The sequence below is a fragment of the Choloepus didactylus genome, chromosome X, assembly GCF_015220235.1.
Source record: "Choloepus didactylus isolate mChoDid1 chromosome X, mChoDid1.pri, whole genome shotgun sequence".
Lineage (NCBI taxonomy): Eukaryota > Metazoa > Chordata > Mammalia > Pilosa > Megalonychidae > Choloepus > Choloepus didactylus.
In genome coordinates, this window is record NC_051334.1 from 34,137,712 (window position 1) to 34,160,035 (window position 22,324).

At 40.3% G+C, this 22,324-nt stretch overlaps 1 pseudogene; it reads right to left on the reverse strand.

Annotated features, from left to right (window-relative positions):
* Nucleotides 1–794: 794 nt before the first annotated feature.
* The window catches only part of LOC119522073, a 101,561-nt pseudogene continuing 80,031 nt past the window's right edge, over nucleotides 795–22,324 (reverse strand).

Sequence of the window (22,324 nt, forward strand, 5' to 3'; positions counted from 1 at the left end):
TGGCCGGGCGGGGAAGAGGGATCGTCCGCAGACGCAGAGAAGCCGACCCAACTAACAACCTTCACTGCCGGCCCCGCGCCGCGTTCTGCCCGCGCCCGCTCCGCCCCGGCGTGGCCCGGCTCGCTCCGCCCCGGCCCCTCCCCGACCCCTCCCCTGACTGCGGGAGGCGTAGCGGAGCGGGGAGGAGCGGAGGGTCCGCGCGGGGGCGGTGTCAAGCTCCTGCTCCCGGCTCCGGGGGCTCGCGTTTGCCCCAGCCCGCCCCGCCCCTCCCCGGCGCGCGCGGAGCCGGTACTCCGGTTCTCCCAAAGCTCCGGGTGCCTGGTGCGCGCGGAGCCGGCGTCCCCGGTTCCTCCACACCCCCAGTGCCCCGCGCGCGGAGCCCCGCCCGAGCCCGTCGGCCCGGGGCAGCTGCGCAGGGCAGTTCCTCCAAGATGCCCGGCCCCCGGCTCCGACTCCGGCCGCACTCGCTGCGGGTCGCCTAGTTCGCCCTCCGGTCCCGTCACGTGGGTTTCCTCTTCTTAGCGAGCAGGGAGGGGTCGTTTTCTAGAAGGTGTTAGATGTTCATTCCTCCTAGGTTTCCACTCTGGTTGTTGGAGCAAGGAAAGGTCCTCTCTCTCAGTGATGTAATAGCCGCTCCCCTCCCCCTCCCCCGCCCCGGCCAATTTCTCATCCCAAGGGACTGGAGGAAGGAGGAGAAAAGTGACGAAAGGCATTTCATTCTCTTTTTAAACCCAGGAGGGACCCAGCCTCTAACCCAGGAACCCCCCAGCCCCAGCCCCCGGTTCCCTATTTCCTTACTTTTCCCCCAAGCCTGCTGCCGCTTCTATTCTCTGGGTTCGCCTCTTTTGCGCCTCCTGTGACTGGCCTTTGCTCCGGGATCGCAGGCACTAAAACGGAAATGAGAGCTCTAGCAAAATGTAAAGTAAACCTTATTTGCATCACCGCTGCTCTTTGGTTGCGTGTGTACTAAGGCCTGTATTCATTCCGCTTTGCATTATACCAAATAGCATCTGAGTCCCTCCGTGGGCATTGTCCCTGCAGGAACTAGCCCAGGGTTCCGCATAGGGAAAAAGACACATCTTTCCTGAATGGAAAACTAATCAAACTACATACATTTAGAGAGGCGGGGCAAGATGGCAGACTGGTGAGCTGTATGTTTTAGTTACTCCTCCAGGAAAGTAGGTAGAAAGCCAGGAACTGCGTGGACTGGACACCACAGAGCAATCTGACTTTGGGCATACTTCATACAACACTCATGAAAACGTGGAACTGCTGAGATCAGCGAAATCTGTAAGTTTTTGCGGCCAGGGGACCCGAGCCCATCCCTGCCAGGCTCAGTCCCGGGGGAGGAGGGGCTGTCAGCTCCGGGAAGGAGAAGGAAGAACTGCAGTGGCTGCTCTTATCGGAAACTCATTCTACTGATACAGACTCCAACCATAGATAGACTGAGACCAGACACCAGAGAATCTGAGAGCAGCCAGCCCAGCAGAAAGGAGACAGGCATAGAAAAAAAACAACACGAAAAACTCCAAAATAAAAGCGGAGGATTTTTGGAGTTCTGGTGAACATAGAAAGGGGAAAGGCCCTGAGGCCCATATGCAAATCAAGAAGAAAAGCTGATCTCTGTCCTGTGGACCTTTCCTTAATGGCCCTGGTTGCTTTGTCTCTTAGCATTTCAATAACCCATTAGATCTCTGAGGAGGGCCCGTTTTTTTTTTTTTTTTTTTTTTTTTTAATCCTTTTTTCTTTTTCTAAAACAATTACTCTAAGAAGCCCAATACAGAAAGCTTCAAAGACTTACTATTTGGGCAGGTCAAGTCAAGAGCAGAACTAGGAGAGCTCTGAGACAAAACGCAATAATCCAGTGGCTGAGAAAATTCACTAAACACCACAACTTCCCAAGAAAAGGGGGGTGTCCACCCACAGCCATCATCCTGGTGGACAGGAAACACTCCTGCCCATCGCCAGCCGCATAGCCCAGAACTGCCCCAGACAACCCAGTGTGACGGAAGTGCTTCAAATAACAGGCACACACCACAAAACTGGGTGTGGACATTAGCCTTCCCTGCAACCTCAGCTGATAGTCCCAGAGTTGGGAAGGTAGAGCAGTGTGAATTAACAAAGCCCCATTCAGCCATCATTTCAGCAGACTGGGAGCCTCCCTACACAGCCCAGCAGCCCAGAACTGCCCTGGGGGGACGGCACTCACCTGTGACATAGCACAGTCATCCCTCAACAGAGGACCCGGGGTGCACGGCCTGGAAGAGGGGCCCACTTGCAAGTCTCAGGAGCCATACGCCAATACCAAGGACTTGTGGGTCAGTGGCAGAGACAAACTGTGGCAGGACTGAACTGAAGGATTAGACTATTGCAGCAGCTTTAAAACTCTAGGATCACCAGGGAGATTTGATTGTTAGAGCCACCCCCCCCCTCCCTGACTGCCCAGAAACACGCCCCATATACAGGGCAGGCAACACCAACTACCAGGCAAGCTTGGTACACCAATTGGACTCCACAAGACTCACTCCCCCACTCACCAAAAAGGCTAAGCAGGGGAGAACTGGCTTGTGGAGAACAAGTGGCTCGTGGATGCGACCTGCTGGTTAGTTAGAGAAAGTGTACTCCACGAAGCTGTAGATCTGATAAATTAGAGATAAGGACTTCAATTGGTCTACAAATCCTAAAAGAACCCTATCAAGTTCAGCAAATGCCACGAGGCCAAAAACAACAGAAAATTATAAAGCATATGAAAAAACCAGACGATATGGATAACCCAAGCCCAAGCACCCAAACCAAAAGACCAGAAGAGACACAGCACCTAGAGCAGCTACTCAAAGAACTAAAGATGAACAATGAGACCATAGTACGGGAGATAAAGGAAATCAAGAAGACCCTAGAAGAGCATAAAGAAGACATTGCAAGACTAAATAAAAAATGGATGATCTTATGGAAATTAAAGAAACTGTTGACCAAATTAAAAAGATTCTGGACACTCATAGTACAAGACTAGAGGAAGTTGAACAACGAATCAGTGACCTCGAAGATGACAGAATGGAAAATGAAAACATAAAAGAAAGAATGGGGAAAAAAATTGAAAAAATCGAAATGGACCTCAGGGATATGATAGATAATATGAAACGTCCAAATATAAGACTCATTGGTGTCCCAGAAGGGGAAGAAAAGGGTAAAGGTCTAGGAAGAGTATTCAAAGAAATTGTTGGGGAAAACTTCCCAAATCTTCTAAACAACATAAATACACAAATCATAAATGCTCAGCGAACTCCAAATAGAATAAATCCAAATAAACACACTCCGAGACATATACTGATCACACTATCAAACACAGAAGAGAAGGAGCAAGTTCTGAAAGCAGCAAGAGAAAAGCAATTCACCACATACAAAGGAAACAGCATAAGACTAAGTAGTGACTACTCAGCAGCCACCATGGAGGCAAGAAGGCAGTGGCACGATATATTTAAAATTCTGAGTGAGAAAAATTTCCAGCCAAGAATACTTTATCCAGCAAAGCTCTCCTTCAAATTTGAGGGAGAGCTTAAATTTTTCACAGACAAACAAATGCTGAGAGAATTTGCTAACAAGAGACCTGCCCTACTGGAGATACTAAAGGGAGCCCTACAGACAGAGAAACAAAGAAAGGACAGAGAGACTTGGAGAAAGGTTCAGTACTAAAGAGATTCGGTATGGGTACAATAAAGGATATCAATAGACAGAGGGGAAAAATTATGACAAACATAAACCAAAGGATAAGATGGCTGATTCAAGAAATGCCTTCACGGTTGTAACGTTGAATGTAAATGGATTAAACTCCCCAATTAAAAGATATAGATTCGCAGAATGGATCAAAAAAAAATGAACCATCAATATGTTGCATACAAGAGACTCATCTTAGACACAGGGACACAAAGAAACTGAAAGTGAAAGGATGGAAAAAAATATTTCATGCAAGCTACAGCCAAAAGAAAGCAGGTGTAGCAATATTAATCTCAGATAAAATAGACTTCAAATGCAGGGATGTTTTGAGAGACAAAGAAGGCCACTACGTACTAATAAAAGGGGCAATTCAGCAAGAAGAAATAACAATCGTAAATGTCTATGCACCCAACCAAGGTGCCACAAAATACATGAGAGAAACACTGGCAAAACTAAAGGAAGCAATTGATGTTTCCACAATAATTGTGGGAGACTTCAACACATCACTCTCTCCTATAGATAGATCAACCAGACAGAAGACCAATAAGGAAATTGAAAACCTAAACAATCTGATAAATGAATTAGATTTAACAGACATATACAGGACATTACATCCCAAATCACCAGGATACACATACTTTTCTAGTGCTCACGGAACTTTCTCCAGAATAGATCATATGCTGGGACATAAAACAAGCCTCAATAAATTTAAAAAGTTTGAAATTATTCAAAGCACATTCTCTGACCACAATGGAATACAATTAGAAGTCAATAAGCATCAGAGACTTAGAAAATTCACAAATACCTGGAGGTTAAACAACACACTCCTAAACAATCAGTGGGTTAAAGAAGAAATAGCAAGAGAAATTGCTAAATATATAGAGACGAATGAAAACGAGAACACAACATACCAAAACCTATGGGATGCAGCAAAAGCAGTGCTAAGGGGGAAATTTATAGCACTAAACGCATATATTAAAAAGGAAGAAAGAGCCAAAATCAAAGAACTAATGGATCAACTGAAGAAGCTAGAAAATGAACAGCAAACCAATCCTAAACCAAGTAGAAGAAAAGAGATAACAAGGATTAAAGCAGGAATAAATGACATAGAGAACAAAAAAACAATAGAGAGGATAAATATCACCAAAAGTTGGTTCTTTGAGAAGATCAACAAGATTGACAAGCCCCTAGCTAGACTGACAAAATCAAAAAGAGAGAAGACCCATATAAACAAAATAATGAATGAAAAAGGTGACATAACTGCAGATCCTGAAGAAATTAAAAAAATTATAAGAGGATACTATGAACAACTGTATGGCAACAAACTGGATAATGTAGAGGAAATGGACAATTTCCTGGAAACATATGAACAACCTAGACTGACCAGAGAAGAAATAGAAGACCTCAACCAACCCATCACAAGCAAAGAGATCCAATCAGTCATCAAAAATCTTCCCACAAATAAATGCCCAGGGCCAGATGGCTTCACAGGGGAATTCTACCAAACTTTCCAGAAAGAACTGACACCAATCTTACTCAAACTCTTTCAAAACATTGAAGAAAATGGAACTCTACCTAACTCATTTTATGAAGCTAACATCAATCTAATACCAAAACCAGGCAAAGATGTTACAAAAAAGGAAAACTACCGGCCAATCTCCCTAATGAATATAGATGCAAAAATCCTCAACAAAATACTTGCAAATCGAATCCAAAGACACATTAAAAAAATCATACACCATGACCAAGTGGGGTTTATTCCAGGCATGCAAGGATGGTTCAACATAAGAAAATCAATCAATGTATTACAACACATTAACAAGTCAAAAGGGAAAAATCAATTGATCATCTCAATAGATGCTGAAAAAGCATTTTACAAAATCCAACATCCGTTTTTGATAAAAACACTTCAAAAGGTAGGAATTGAGGGAAACTTCCTCAACATGATAAAGAGCATATATGAAAAACCCACAGCCAGCATAGTACTCAATGGTGAGAGACTGAAAGCCTTCCCTCTAAGATCAGGAACAAGACAAGGATGCCCGCTGTCACCACTGTTATTCAACATTGTGCTGGAAGTGCTAGCCAGGGCAATCCGGCAAGACAAAGAAATAAAAGGCATCCAAATTGGAAAAGAAGAAGTAAAACTGTCATTGTTTGCAGATGATATGATCTTATATCTAGAAAACCCTGAGAAATCGACGATACAGCTACTAGAGCTAATAAACAAATTTAGCAAATTAGCGGGATACAAGGTTAATGCACATAAGTCCATAATGTTTCTATATGCTAGAAATGAACAAACTGAAGAGACACTCAGGAAAAAGATACCATTTTCAATAGCAACTAAAAAAATCAAGTACCTAGGAATAAACTTAACCAAAGATGTAAAAGACCTATACAAAGAAAACTACATAACTCTACTAAAAGAAATAGAAGGGGACCTTAAAAGATGGAAAAATATTCCATGTTCATGGATAGGAAGACTAAATGTCATTAAGATGTCAATTCTACCCAAACTCATCTACAGATTCAATGCAATCCCAATCAAAATTCCAACAACCTACTTTGCAGACTTGGAAAAGCTAGTTATCAAATTTATTTGGGAAGGGAAGATGCCTCGAATTGCTAAAGCCACTCTAAAAAAGAAAAACGAAGTGGGAGGACTTACACTCCCTGACTTTGAAGCTTATTATAAAGCCACAGTTGCCAAAACAGCATGGTACTGGCACAAAGATAGACATATAGATCAATGGAATCGAATTGAGAATTCAGAGATAGACCCTCAGATCTATGGCCGACTGATCTTTGATAAGGCCCCCAAAGTCACTGAACTGAGTCATAATGGTCTTTTCAACAAATGTGGCTGGGAGAGTTGGATATCCATATCCAAAAGAATGAAAGAGGACTCCTACCTCACCCCCTACACAAAAATTAACTCAAAATGGACCAAAGATCTCAATATAAAAGAAAGTACCATAAAACTCCTAGAAGATAATGTAGGAAAACATCTTCAAGGCCTTGTATTAGGCGGCCACTTCCTAGACTTTACACCCAAAGCACAAGCAACAAAAGAGAAAATAGATAAATGGGAACTCCTCAAGCTTAGAAGTTTCTGCACCTCAAAGGAATTTCTCAAAAAGGTAAAGAGGCAGCCAACTCAACGGGAAAAAATTTTTGGAAACCATGTATCTGACAAAAGACTGATATCTTGCATATATAAAGAAATCCTACAACTCAATGACAATAGTACAGTCGGCCCAATTATAAAATGGGCAAAAGATATGAAAAGACAGTTCTCTGAAGAGGAAATACAAATGGCCAAGAAACACATGAAAAAATGTTCAGCTTCACTAGCTATTAGAGAGATGCAAATTAAGACCACAATGAGATACCACCTAACACCGGTTAGAATGGCTGCCATTAAACAAACAGGAAACTACAAATGCTGGAGGGGATGTGGAGAAATTGGGACTCTTATTCACTGTTGGTGGGACTGTATAATGGTTCAGCCACTCTGGAAGTCAGTCTGGCAGTTCCTTAGAAAACTAGATATAGAGTTACCATTCGATCCAGCGATTGTACTTCTCGGTATATACCCGGAAGATCGGAAAGCAGTGACACGAACAGATATCTGCACGCCAATGTTCATAGCAGCATTATTCACAATTGCCAAAAGATGGAAACAACCCAAATGTCCTTCAACAGATGAGTGGATAAATAAAATGTGGTATATACACACGATGGAATACTACGCAGCAGTAAGAAGGAACGATCTCGTGAAACATATGACAACATGGATGAACCTTGAAGACATAATGCTAAGCGAAATAAGCCAGGCACAAAAAGAGAAATATTATATGCTACCACTAATGTGAACTTTGAAAAATGTAAAACAAATGGCTTATAATGTAGAATGTAGGGGAACTAGCAATAGAGAGCAATTAAGGAAGGGGGAACAATAATCCAAGAAGAACAGATAAGCTATTTAACGTTCTGGGGATGCCCAGGAATGACTATGGTCTGTGAATTTCTGATGGATATAGTAGGAGCAAGTTCACAGAAATGTTGCTATATTAGGTAACTTTCTTGGGGTAAAGTAGGAACATGTTGGAAGTTAAGCAGTTATCTTAGGTTAGTTGTCTTTTTCTTACTCCCTTGTTATGGTCTCTTTGAAATGTTCTTTTATTGTATGTTTGTTTTCTTTTTAACTTTTTTTTCATACAGTTGATTTAAAAAAGAAGGGAAAGTTTAAAAAAAAAAAAAAAAAAGGAAAAAAAAAAAAAAAAGATGTAGTGCCCCCTTGAGGAGCCTGTGGAGAATGCAGGGGTATTCGCCTACCCCACCTCCATGGTTGCTAACATGACCACAGACATAGGGGACTGGTGGTTTGATGGGTTCAGCCCTCTACCACAGTTTTTACCATTGGGAAGACGGTTGCTGCAAAGGAGAGGCTAGGCCTCCCTATGGTTGTGCCTAAGAGCCTCCTCCCGAATGCCTCTTTGTTGCTCAGATGTGGCCCTGTCTCTCTAGCTAAGCCAACTTGAAAGGTGAAATCACTGCCCTCCCCCCTACGTGGGAACAGACACCCAGGGGAGTGAATCTCCCTGGCAACGTGGAATATGACTCCCGGGGAGGAATGTAGACCCGGCATCGTGGGACGGAGAACATCTTCTTGACCAAAAGGGGGATGTGAAAGGAAATGAAATAAGCTTCAGTGGCAGAGAGAATCCAAAAGGAGCCGAGAGGTCACTCTGGTGGGCACTCTTACGCACACTTTAGACAACCCTTTTTAGGTTCTAAAGAATTGGGGTAGCTGGTGGTGGATACCTGAAACTATCAAACTACAACCCAGAACCCATGAATCTCGAAGACAGTTGTATAAAAATGTAGCTTATGAGGGGTGACAAGGGGATTGGGAAAGCCATAAGGACCACACTCCACTTTGTCTAGTTTATGGATGGATGAGTAGAAAAATAGGGGAAGGAAACAAACAGACAAAGGTACCCAGTGTTCTTTTTTACTTCAATTGCTCTTTTTCACTCTAATTATTATTCTTGTTATTCTTGTGTGTGTGCTAATGAAGGTGTCAGGGATTGATTTGGGTGATGAATGTACAACTATGTAATGGTACTGTGAACAATCGAAAGTACGATTTGTTTTGTATGACTGCGTGGTATAGGAATATATCTCAATAAAATGAAGATTAAAAAAAAAAAAAAAAAAAAAAAAAAAAAGACATAATGCTGAGCAAAATAAGCCAGGCACAAAAAGAGAGATATTGTATGTTACCACTAATGTGAATTCTGTGAAAAATGTACAATGTTTTATACTGTAGAATGTAGGGGACCTAGAGATACCAATTAGTGGAGGGGGAATGATAATCTAATAAGAACAGATAAACTATGGAGGGTAATCTCAATGTTATGGGAATGCTCAGGAATGATTATGGTTTGTAAACTTTCTTGGATATAGTAAGATCAAGTTGGAAGCAATAGAGTTATTTTAGGTTTTTTTTTCTCTTATTCCTTTGTTTTCTTAGGGGTTGTTAATTTTCTTGGGGTATGGAAGGAACATGTTGGAAGCAATGTAGTTATTTTAGATTATTTGTTTTTCTTACTCCTCTGTTTGGACATGGTTTATTAATTTTCTTGGGGTATGGTAGGAACATATTGGAAGCAAAGTAGTTATTTTAGGTTATTTGTTTTCCTTAATCCATTGCTTTGTTTGAAATGTTGTGGGGTTTTTTTGGTTGTTGTTTGCCTGTTTGTTTTTAATTTTTTGATAAACAAAGTTAAAAAATTGAAAAAAAATCAGTAGAAAAATGGGAGTAAAAACTAAATGACAAATAGGGTGGGATGGGGGGATGGTTTGGGTATTCTTTTTTCACTTTTATTTTTTATTCTTATTCTGATTCTTTCTGATGTAAGGAAAATGTTCAGAAATAGATTGTGGTGATGAACGCATAACTATATGATCATACTGTGAACAGTTCATTGTATACCATGGATGACTGTATGGTTTGTGAATATATTTCAATAAAACTGAATTAAAAAAAAAAAAAAAAGAAAAAAAAAAAAAAAAAACTACATACATTTATTGTGGGCTCCGGGCAAAGGATCCATCGCCAAATGACATTGTCCCGGGTCTAAAGGAGACACTGTGTAGTTGGTTTCTATCCGCGAGGACTCTTTACACCTGTTGAAATTGAAGTTCTGTAACTGATTATTGTGATTGATTGGCGGGTAGCTATCTGTGTCCTGTATCTTTTTGATTACTTTCCATCTTTCCTATGAAAAAATTTTATTGAGCAGATCATTTGGGGGGAAATGTTTTCCAGATCTTTCACCATCTGGAAAATTTGGTGGCAACACAAAATAGTAAAGATCTGAAGAATGGGAGAAATGCCCTCTACCTTTTCATGACACACCATCCTCAAGACTGCAGGGTTTCATACTTTTTGTAGGTAGCAGTTCTGTCCCTTTTAACGCCTTTCCATGAGGTTAGATACATTCTGACGAAGCAACATTTTGAATGCAAGAAACAACCCAGTGTCAAATGACTTGACAATAAGAACCAACGCAAAGTGAAATTTAAAAAACCCGAGGTGGTCTTACCTTTGGAAATCAGAGAACTGGCAACTTCCCCCAACCCGGTAATCATTATCATGGTAATGACACAGAACCCTTAATAAAGAATGCCTAGAGCACTCTGAGCTTCTAATTCCCTAACTTCCAATAGGCTTCTCATCCTCCCAACTAAAGAGAAGCCTAAGTGCTTCTCTTGAAAATAGTTCCTAATGTGACAGAAAAATTAAAAACCAGGACGATTAATAGGGGTGACTGGGCTTGTGATATTTTTCTTTTACTTGGATTTATGGGTATAGTTTTATAATGTATATTCAAATATATCTTTTAAGAAAATTTCTTGACTATGCTCTCAAAGTTACATAGTTCTATTACCTGCTGTTTAATATGATCCATTTCCAGTCAGCCAATGTTTTTCTTAACTTTGTTCCCTCTAATTTAGTCTTTCCGCCCCACCCCCCACGCTATCCCCTCCTATCCCGCTTGCTTCACTCCATTTTTCTGGCTTGTTCTCAACTGCTTACTCAATTTACTCCCTACTTCTTTGTACTACCTACAAAATTGACTCCATGCTCTACAAAACTAGAAAAATAAACCCTTTTAAACAACAAAAAAAGCCAACTTTTCCTCAAATACTTACTTCATCTGTTAATCGTTTTTAGCATTTTCACAATGTAATACATATCGATCATCCTTAATCCTCAATTCCAAGATATGTAAAGCTCTGAAAACAAAAGTATTTTTTTTTTCCTTTTTGTAAGTTTGTAGCAAACTCTTTGGGTGGCAAACCTAATTCAAACTGATGTGAGGCTATTTATGGTTTTGATTTATCCCACTTAGTGTGAATAAATACGCAGCCCCAGACCCTGGTGGGTGTATGTAATTTACAGCAGATGCACCCCAGTCCCCTTCTGAATTCCTCAACACGGTTGGCCCTGAAACGTTCAGGAAAAGGGATGGTAGACCTGCATTTCCCTAAAGATGGAAAGAGCAGAGTGAGGGATTCCAACAATTAGCAAAGACTGAATGAAAACCCTTCCTGACCCTGGTTCTGATCCACTTTGGTGGGCCAGTACAGCTGTCTCAGCCCTGCCTCCCAGCCACAGGGCTCCCAGTTGGGCTGTTCTTTCTGGAGCTAACTCCTTCCATTGATGATTCTATCAAGATCTCTTGCGGAAACACACCTTCTGGTTTGGATACTGGGACTCTCTACCCTACCATCAGCCCCCATGGGGATCATCTGTCCCTTCAACTGGGATCTGGCCAGATTGGTAAGAAGGGTAAACCCTTTCCGTGCTTTATTTTTCTCCCTAGCATTGCCAGACAACATATTTTACTTATTTTTTTTTTCTGTCCCCTCCTACTTAAGTACCATAATGGTAGGACTATTTTTGTCTGCTTTATTCTCTACTGTATCCTCAGTGACTGGTACATAGAAGATGGTCAGTAAATCTCTTTTACTATTATTATTTTTAAGAGATCGGTAAGTGAAGAGATGTCCTCATCTTCTCTAGGTCCTCCCTTCACAGTATAGTCTGATTTTGGCTAAGTTTTTAACTTAAATATAAAATTGCTTTGGATATGTTTTCCAACATTTCAGGAGAGAGGAGAGGGAGGCAAAATGAGAGAAAATGAGACATGTTTAAACAATGCATATCTGTGTATTAGACCTAAACTTTAAGGTCAAAGGAGAAAAAATAGATCATGGCTGAAAAGACATGGATCTATAACAGATTTCTTTAAAAGATGGTATAGTGCAGGGGAGAAAAGTACATAAACAAATTGTTTATAGCACTTTGATGTACAATGTTGCCATCTGGGTACCTGGCTGGAAGTGAGGTAGGAGGTGGCAACTAAGGTATAGGTATAAGTCTGGTGGAAACAAGGACTGAATTAGACCCACATCTGAGAAATGGAATGGGCTTACATTGAGCTGTGAAGGAAACTGACTTTCAGAAGCTATGACTTCTTTCAAAAGCCATGGCTTTGTTGGCCCTTTGCTATAGCGTCACACAAAGGTCAGAGGCGCCCTTCTTTCTCTTAAGCCTAAACTGGGACACCAAGTCACCACAGTCACCCCATCCCTGGACCTCAGGGGGACAAAGGCCATCAGCTAGGAGCCCTAACTCTGTTCCATAGCATAGGATCCCCATGGAAATTGCAGTCATAGAACTCTGATGTGTGACTCTGTGAGTTGTATAGCTCCAGAAAGGCAGGCTGGCGTCACTCCCTAGACCCAGAAATAAAGCAGAAGATCAATCAGCCCTTTGCTTGAGCCAGTGAGGCCAGAAGAACGGGGCAGCAAAGTGAGAAGTGAGGTCGGATTGAAGGGATTGGGAAATCCATCCGGGAAGTGGGAAAGGGTCACACTGGAGGCAGAGGGTGTGGAAAACACAGGGAGGGAAACGTTCCAGACTCTCAACAGGTCTTAAAAGAATAAAGAGGAGCTAATATCACACTGTCAGTTCAGTCTGCCAGCAAGAGCCCCTTCTTTATATATGCTTAATAGTCGAAATGTTCAGCTACCAAGGTTCAGTTGTTTGGGATAAGCAAGAGGAGACTTAATTAGAAAGAGAATAAGTAGCTGTTTTCAGGAATGAGCCCAGCAAGTTTTGTACACTGTTCAAGTCACCAATCTTGTCACTGTCACAGCAGACACTGGTCATTGTCAATACTATGACCCTTCTTAAGAGGGGAGAGGGAAGGTGTCCTGTTTTCCCGAACCAAGACTACCATTCCTATGGGGGGTCTCTTTCAGGCACAGGGCCAGTTTGCTGTGCCCCTTTTGTCCAGCATCTTCTCCTTGCTCCACAAAGGTCTTCCTGCACCTTGGAGTTCCATCATTGGGACCACATTTAGCTGTGTGGTTAGATCTGCTTTCTCTACAGGAAGAAGAAATAGAGAAAACCAAATGCCTAGAAGGATAAACAATGAAGCCGTCATTAAAGGATTAGAAATACCTACCAACCATATTTTCAGTGCAATAGATAATTACTTCTGCAAAATACTTCAGAAGTAAGAAGCAATGAAGAGTACTTTGGAGGTTTACTCTCTTTATTATATTTCCATTCTTGAGGCCCATGCCAGAAAGACTCTGATGTGGGTGAAACCATGGCATGATGAGGCCTACCTGCTGCACGTGATAATTCAGGGGGTGCATTCTGTATTGCATTATTGAATTCTTGTTGCTTAGAATTCTCACAAATAACTCTAATAATTGCTGTTTCTGTTTTTTTTTTTTAATGAATTAAGAATTCCACAGTTAAAAACCTCAATTCCATCATTTTCCAATGTCTTTCCTGATTTACAAATGTACCATATTGTTGAAACAGTTATGTTTAAGTTGGTAATAGCACATTTATTCACATTTTATGTCAATGTTTTGATTTCAAGTTTATTGCTGTTTCATAATAGAACCTACAACCCTAATAATTCACTCACCCACAAAGAAAGGAAGTAAAATCATGGAACTGAAAGTGCTAGAGGACACTAGAGGAGAAGGATGATTTGTTTTAGAATAAATATGTTTATTGTAATAAAGAAGTGTGAATCAAATGCCCAAGAGGTAAGAATATGGGAAAATTAGAACATTCCCAGTGAGACTAATTCTAAATATGTTCCTCATCTTTTTCAAGTGTCTATTTCCTTAACAACAATCACCTATATGCACGTCTTCCTCCATATTTATAGTATATTTGTGTTCATTTATAGATTTGTGGAGAAATGATGAGGTGTGTGGGCTTCAAGCACCTCATGACTGCATTTCTAATCGTTTTGTTTCTTCTTTTTGCTATAATCACAAGTCGACACTTTTGATTATGTGAAGCAAGTGCATGTCTACTGAAGTATCTCATCCTGGTGGAATTTCAGCTATCTTTGGACACCATCAACATGATACATCATTTCTATATCTCTCGTGGAGTTCCCTGTACTTGAGGACTTAATTGAAAATAGAACACCAAAACCTCCGAAATAGCAACCCTGGTGTGGTGGTTCTTAGATCTAATTCATTCCTATGGGTGTGGACCCATTGTAAATAGGATCTTTTGATGCGGCTACATCCGTTAAGGTGTGACTCACCTCATTCAGGATGGGTCTTAATCCTCTTACTGGAGTCCTTTATAAGCAGAATGAATACTGAGAGAGAAAGAAAAAGCCATGGAAACAAGAAGCTGGAAACAAGGAAACCCAGAAGAGAAGGGAGAGACCAGAAGATGCCGCTATGTGCCTTGCCATGTGGCAGAGGAGTCCTGGATCGCCAGTAGCCAGTCTTAGGCTTGTTGAGGCCTTGATTAGGACATTCTCATGGCCTCAAAACTGTAAACTAATAGATTCCCATTGTTTAAAGACAACCCATTTCATGGTATCTGCTTGGAGCAGCCTAGGAAACTAAAACACCTGGGTAGTTGAATATTTTTGGTAGAATGAACAGGGTTAGCTTATACTTGCTGGAGTTTGAAGGAGACAAGTGTTGAACCATGGCTTAGGTGTTGTCTTGGGCACAGGCCAAAGAGAGGTAGAGTAGAGATGGAGGAAGCTCAGAAACCATCCTGGGGAATCGTTCACCTGCCCTGCTGCTCACCTTGGAGCTGGATAGTTAAGCTTCATCTATTGCTTTAGATTTTAGTCTAAAGCCATCTTTGTTCACTTCCTTGTGAGTTCTCAAAGAGACAGTTTTCATAAAGACTTTTTCCCGATGGGAAGGTGAATGAAGATGCTTTTGGCTAGATGGAAAATATCTGCTTAGACCCCATTCTCATATTAGAGGGCAACAATGTCAGTTTCCCATTTTAAAAATCGGCTGATCCATGATGATTTGCACTGTTGTATTCTTTGCCATGTGCTTATGTTTTGTATTATAGACTGTCTCTGAACTGGTGTCGCTGGAAGCCCTTCCCTTGTTCTTTTGACAGGGACTATGTCTGTAGTGTCAGAAAGTTTCCCTTTATTAGAAAGCGTAGATCCCCTCTCTCCTTTGTGGCCTGAAGGACTCACATGCACAATGGGAAAAAATGAGCCCCAAATTCATAAATCCTAATTATAGGGATGGTTGGAAGTTAATTGAAAGAATGTCAGAAATTAAAAAGGATTAAGTAGAAAGGGTACCTGGAGCAATTTATACTCACACTTCCTACTAGAAGAATGCTGCTGAGCTATTTCTCTCTAGAGTTTCCAAAAGGTGGTCTTAAATGTCGGCAGTGCTAGGGGACTGAGGCTATTGAATAAAAGATCCTCCTAGGAATATTATTTCAGTGTAACTCTCACCTCTAGATTCACCTTTCAAAATTAGTCTGTGAGGTGAGTGAGGAGTACTGCATGATACGTCAGCAGTCTGTTAAAATTCAAAATGTCATTTCCTCCAGGTCCAAACAAATGTAGGTGGAAAAATACCAGAATGATACAAAGATCAGCATGTTATCTCATTCCTTTGTCTCCCCTGAATCACTGTTTTCAGTCCTTCCTTAGCCTACATGTTTCACTTTTTTTTCTCTCCTTTCAGGCTTGTCTAGTCTTTGGTAAACAAAAGTAGGATCTCTTCCGCAAGAATTGGAATTGGTTTTGATTCAGCAGAACCAAGGTTAAAATAGTCACTCTGGAACCTACTTACTGTGTCGCTCTGGGCATCCCACTAACTTCAGTTCCCTCCTTTATACAATGGGGTGGCACCTGCATCATTGGGCTGTTGTGAGGACAAAAGAGGTAATTTCCACAAGGTGTAATGTCTGGCATATGGTAAGCACGAACCATAATTATTATGTTATTATAACCCAGATGTCAGCTAGGGCCTCCCAGTCCCTGAGAGATTTAGGCAAACTTTGCTCAAACCCTCAAACCTCTAATTTCATGATTCTTCAGAGTCCAAAGTCCTTTCCCGAATTCTTGCTTCTTCTCTTTGTCATTCAAAGGCTCAATTCCATCCCTAGCCAACCTGGATGCAAACATCAGCTCTTTCATGAATTTCCACACTATGAAGGGTAAAACTTTCCACATCTTGCTTGCTTCAACATTGCCTCATCCAAGCCATCTTCTTTCTCTGTCTGTCCCATCCCTCCCTTTTTCCTCCACCTGCTCAGCCAGTGGATTCCACCCCTGGTGCTCTAAATCCTTGTGACTTATAGTGTGGTCCATAGATGCCAGCAGTATCTGGGAGTTTGCTAGAAATGCAGATTCCTGGCCTCACCCCAGACCTACTGAATCAGAACCTGAAGTTTAACAGGATCCCGAGTGATTCATGCACAAGTTAAAGTTTGAGAAGTGTGGTTCTATGTCATCGTCTCAGGCCTCTCAGGGCTCAGCCTCTACCCCAAGTAGCTGTTTCAGAGCAGCTGCTAAAATAACAAAAAAAAATCAACACTTTATTCCTTGCTCTTTGACATGTTACCTGGTGATGAAGAGAATGATTATTCTTTTATGCCCATTTCTCAGAAGGCTTAGTTATTGCTGACTTTGGTCCCATCAGCACTGGTGAGCTGCTCTGTCTGTTTTAGCTGGCGTCACTAGCTTCTTGACTCAATAGCTGTAAATTATCTTGTTTTGTTTCCTCCAGCTCTGAGTGCCATGATTCCCAGTGAAGTGATTCTGATGATGTGTTAATTGACTGATGAAGATAAATGAGAATGCCTCTCCAAGTGCACCTAAAAACCACAGTTTTAGACTCTGAGGAATATGAAGAGTGACCGCTGGCTTCTTGTGAATTCACTTTTTGACATTCATGTGGCTTCACAATAAATAAACTACCAGGGTCTTAGACGTAAAAGGCAGAGTTTTAATTATTGGAGTTATCTGAAAGAGCATCATGAAACAGAGTACAAAAGAGCAGAAATGATATCTATAGGTAGAACTAGAGGATGAAGCTACATTATTGTCCTTTCACAGATTCTTGGTGTTTTGACATTTGCTCTAGTGGCTCCTTGAAAGTTCCTTATCTTTAGCCAACCCAGCTATCAGATTTTGGAAACTTATGTATATAGCCTTCTTCATTAACAACAACCAAAAAATGGCTGTGCCAGTAGCAATGTTGGAGTGAAACTTCCTGTGGAAGCAAAAGCAAAGCTAGACATGGCATTTGAGAAAGCTGATCCAGAGTGGCATGAAGTACAGAGAGAGTGGATACAGGATTTTCACGATGATGGAGAGAAAATTAAAGTGGAAGACAAGTAAATTTTATTTTGAATAAAATTTAGAAAAGCTCAATTATGCATGAATTGTTGGTAGGCCAGGGGAAAAAATTTAAAAAAGGAATACAAGTTATTGATTACCAGAGTTGACAATTAAGACGGAAAGACAGGGTGGTAGCCCTTCCAGGGACCAATTTTTCATGGCTGGCATAGAATCAGGGTGATTGACACCACCATTCTACATTTTGACACCATCGCCCTACAGTGGACTAAGTGAAGCTGTGATTTCTGATAACCCTTTATTATTTTTTGACATGGTATCACCAGTTTTGATAAAGCAAGACAGATAAAGCAGATTCCTAAACACATTCAGAGAAGTACACTTTCCCAATATATTCTTATATTCAATTGCCTGTTGCAATTTTTCTCATAATGTTTTGAATCTTTTTACCAATTCACTGTCACTTTCATTCCAATCTTGAGACATTCCTTTGGTCATACATTTTAATACTGTGTGTGCCTGGGAGGAGGAGTAGCAAATATTTTGTTCGTGTGTGTGTGTATGTGTGTGTGTTGGGTCATTTTAAAACATAAATTTTCATATCCTGAATTGATGTGCACTGCTGTTGCCCGTGCCTTTCCTGGATAATGTTTCTCTCTTAGAAACAGGCTTCCTTTGAATAGAAAAAATGAATCTGGTTTCCTTTCATTGCTTGAGTTTCTGAGTATCAGATAATAAAAGAGAAAATAAAGACATTAAAGTTGTTTGGGGGCCAGCAAAACTAAAAAAGCAATTATTAAAAAGAGCATGGTTTTAATTATTAATAGACTTGCTGCAAAATACATTCAGTTATTCCATGCTTCTTACTTCTACATTCATTTATGATATCCTTTTAATATCATGGTATTTTCTTTTTGGTTTTCAGTGTTTAGTCCCATCCCTCAAGTCGAAAGTGAGGGAAAGAGAGAGAGGGAGAGAGAGAGGGAAAACCAATCAAAAGACATTTCTAAATAATGTATACATGATTCACTTTCTTTTTCCCATTTTAAAAGTCTTACACTTTTTAAATTTTTTTTTCTGTTTTGTCATGTTTTGTTTCTCATGTGATCTACATACTTTTTTTTGCAATAAGAAAGCAATGAATCAAAATTTCTGAAAACACACACAACACACCCCACACACCCATATACACAGTCCATACTGTATTGTTTTTATGACATTCTATCCCCATGAATATCCTTGTGTCACCCCAGGAAGGATGTAGAATATTCTTTCCCCAAAGTATAGTCAAATTTTACTTGGACGTGGGCAATTTCACCAAACTGAAAACTACCTGCATTTCTTGGGATAATGTTCCTATCACCATTTTACTGAATAAAGCACTGGTTTTACTTTTACCAAGACAGATCCATGCCAACCAGTATGTTTATCAAAGCTAAAATTAGGACACAAGGCCTGACACGCTAAGTGTAGGAAAGGAATAACAGGCAAAATATTAAAAATCAGGAGTATGCTGCCAAATCCAGGACATAGGTTTGCTGAATCTGTAGTGCAAAATGCTTTCTCTGTCCTTACTCTATTCTCAGTCAGATTTTTTTAATATTGAGGCAACGTATCAAAGTGGCTTTATTGCCACTCTATTTTGCCTTTTCTCTTCCAAATGTTTTTCCAACAGTTTTAGTTTTCTAGGGTGCTCAAAGCAGATACCATGAAATGCGTTGGCTTTAACAATGGGAATGTATTAGCTTACACGCTTAAAGTTTTGAGACTGAGAAAAATGACTAAATCAAGGCATCATCAAGGTGATGCTTTCTTCCCAACTGGCTGCTGTTGATCCTCAGCTCCTCTGCCACATGGCAAGGCACATGGAGGCATCTGCTGTTCTCTCCCTTCCCTTCCGGGTTTCCTTGCTTTCAGCTTCTTGCTTCCCTGTCTTTTTTTCTCTCTCTGTATTCATCCCATTTATAAATGACTCCAGTAAGAAGATTAAGACCCAGCCTTGGCCACACCTTGACTGAAGTTACCTGATCAGAAGATTCTACTTACAATAAGTTCGCACCCACAGGAATGGATTAGCTTTAAGAACATGATTTTCTGGGGCACGTACAGCTTCAAATCACCATACCAACCATGCCAGAATTTCTTGCCAATCTGCCAAGGCTGTAATAATTAGTCTTGATAAGCTGTTTCTTGCCTTCTCCTCATCACTTCTGGAAAGTCTCAAAACAAAGATTGAAGTAGATTATGTGCATAAAGGACATGGTTTTGGAGGTAATGATTAGTGAATGATCAGAAATGGAGAAGTTAACTGAGTATTGAGTTGAACATAGCCTGAATAATTGATTTGATGATGACTCCATAAGAAAGAAAAGTTTGGGAAAGTATTACATAGGAAAAAAATGCAAAGCCTCCTGTGGAAACAGCCAAGATATGTAGCTGCCAATGTGTGAAGCATTGGAAATGATACCACCATTTATGGGTAACCAGTCTCTTTGAAAAAACATGATTTAAAAGGCAGCTTAATTTTTTTTTCTCTCTCTCTATCCCAAGGTCTCTTTGGACATTTGTGGTGCAGGGTAATCTCCTCCAGTCTTCGTTGAAACCTCTTGCAGAGCATATAGGTTTCTGCTCACTTTCAGGTAATAGAGTGCCCCATGGTCACTTTAGATTGCAAATACAACCTCAATTCAGTGACTAGGATATCCAGCCACCATATATTAGTCAAAATCCCCAAATGGATTTAGCATTAAATACTCTTTTTAGCTCAGGTCTGATTTAGGTTGCACATGTATGGCTGATAAGGAGTGTTGCTTCCTGTCTGGATCTATTTTTTATCTTTAGTTGGGCTAAGGGATTCGAGAGATATGGAACTGGTTCTACTTTGTTTTCTTTGTAAATGCAGCAATTGAGAGAGGGGATCCTCTGTCACCTCACTCTGGCATCTCAATATCTGTTGTATTTGGCACTTCATTTGAATCCAGGTGGGGGGAGGTCCATTATAAGCCCCTGTTACAATGGGCTGTCACTTTGGCAAGGAGGTTGAGAAAGACAGAGGACAGTGAAAAAAACAATCAGATGACTGGTCAAGTTTAGGGGTTTGAAAATGTGAGGTAAGATAGTTGAACAATTTCTGAGTCACTTAACTAAAGCCACACAGTAGTTAGATATTAAAGCTGAGATTTCAATCTTAGGTCATTTGAAATTGATAAAATACCAAGATTGTTTCATAATTCCCAACCTATTTTTATTTCTATTTTTTTACAAGGAGACCTAAAGCTATGGTATACAAAGGGAACAGGTGTTGACAAGCACTGCTGATTGCCTTTGTTTTTATTCCTGTTAGTAGACTTCAGCGACTACAGCTCAGGACTGATCTCTATTTACCCTTTTACTTCCCCTGGCTTTGCTAATCGCCTTTCTCGCTACCTCCTCGAGGCTCAGTTTTCAGACTAAGCAGTATTTACTACAAAACAAAACACACTCACCAAGCTAACTTTTTGTAAAACATGATCTTGAATACTAAAGTAAAAAATTTATAAAATATTGCATTAACCTGGAATGAGTGAAGACATCTTACTTAAGTGAGAAATAATCAATGTTGGGCCACCTGTGTCTCCTAGTTGAGATTTTTGTACCATAACACTCTATATGTCATTTTAATATATCATGAGCTCATTTAGCAAACCTATTTCTACACAACCAATTCACTAAATTAACCAGTGCTTCCTACTGTGTCTGTATAGCCAGCTGCCATGCTCAGGCATGCCTAAGACTCATGGCTATAAGGTTGCTCTATTGTTGGCCCACTCACCAGTCAAGACAAATGTCTACCAAGAACCATTTGTGTATGCTAGCACACCTGTTTATGGAACTTGTACATGATTAATAATTGCATAATTTAATCAATATTTTTAAACCAATAAAAATAATAAAAAAGTGAGTAGCTTATATGAAAACTAAGTTGAATGCTTTGATGTGATTCTAAAAGGTTGAGTCCTAATGTATTTTTTAAAATTATTAAATTAACTATGGGAGAAGCAATGGTAAAATATATTAAAAATTCAGAAAAAAATCCCTAAGTCCAGGTTGACTCCCAAGTATCAGAGTTCTCTTTTTATATATTTTTTAAAGTGGATTGTCATTTGTCCATGGAAGATGTCAGGGAGCTTCCTCCATGAACCCTTATTCAAAGGAAATACGCTGAGCCTACATCACAAAATTGGTGAGTAGGTGCTCATCCTTTGAGGAGGTCCCATTTTACTTGGAAGAACAAGGGCTGAGAATGTTAGTGTGACATTACACATACACACACACACACACACACACACACACACACACACCCTAGTCCAGGGTACCCATGTGTCCCATAAAGGATCCAACCATCAAAGGCCTGAGCTCAGCAATGGACATCATATGGCAACAACACAATGGTGCTACAGACTTTCTAACTTTCTGTGTGGATAGCTTTTGGGAGAAGAACTGATCTCTTTGGTTCAAGTAAACTCTCCTTTGCTTGGCTAATGCAGGCTATAGGCCTCAAAAAGAAAAGTGGACATACTTCTAATAAGAACACCTGAGGTTTTGAGCATTCAATTTGAAAAATTAAAGAGATGTAATCTCATTTACATCCCAAACTACTGAAAGTGTATCAATTATACCTGCCATTAGGAAATATTGTTATACAGAATTTAAAACAATCTAGTTATTTTTACAAGATAAGAAATAAATGTAATTAGTAGCCCTTTGTTTGCAAATGTTTGCAAATGGAAGAAGACAATGATTTAGATTAATTATGATGTGTATAAAAAGGAACTTCAGAATGTCTGCATTTAATTTCAGGTTACTTTCTTGCTTTCAGTTCACCCAATAATTCCACTTGTAGGTACATTCACTAGAAATATTCTTTG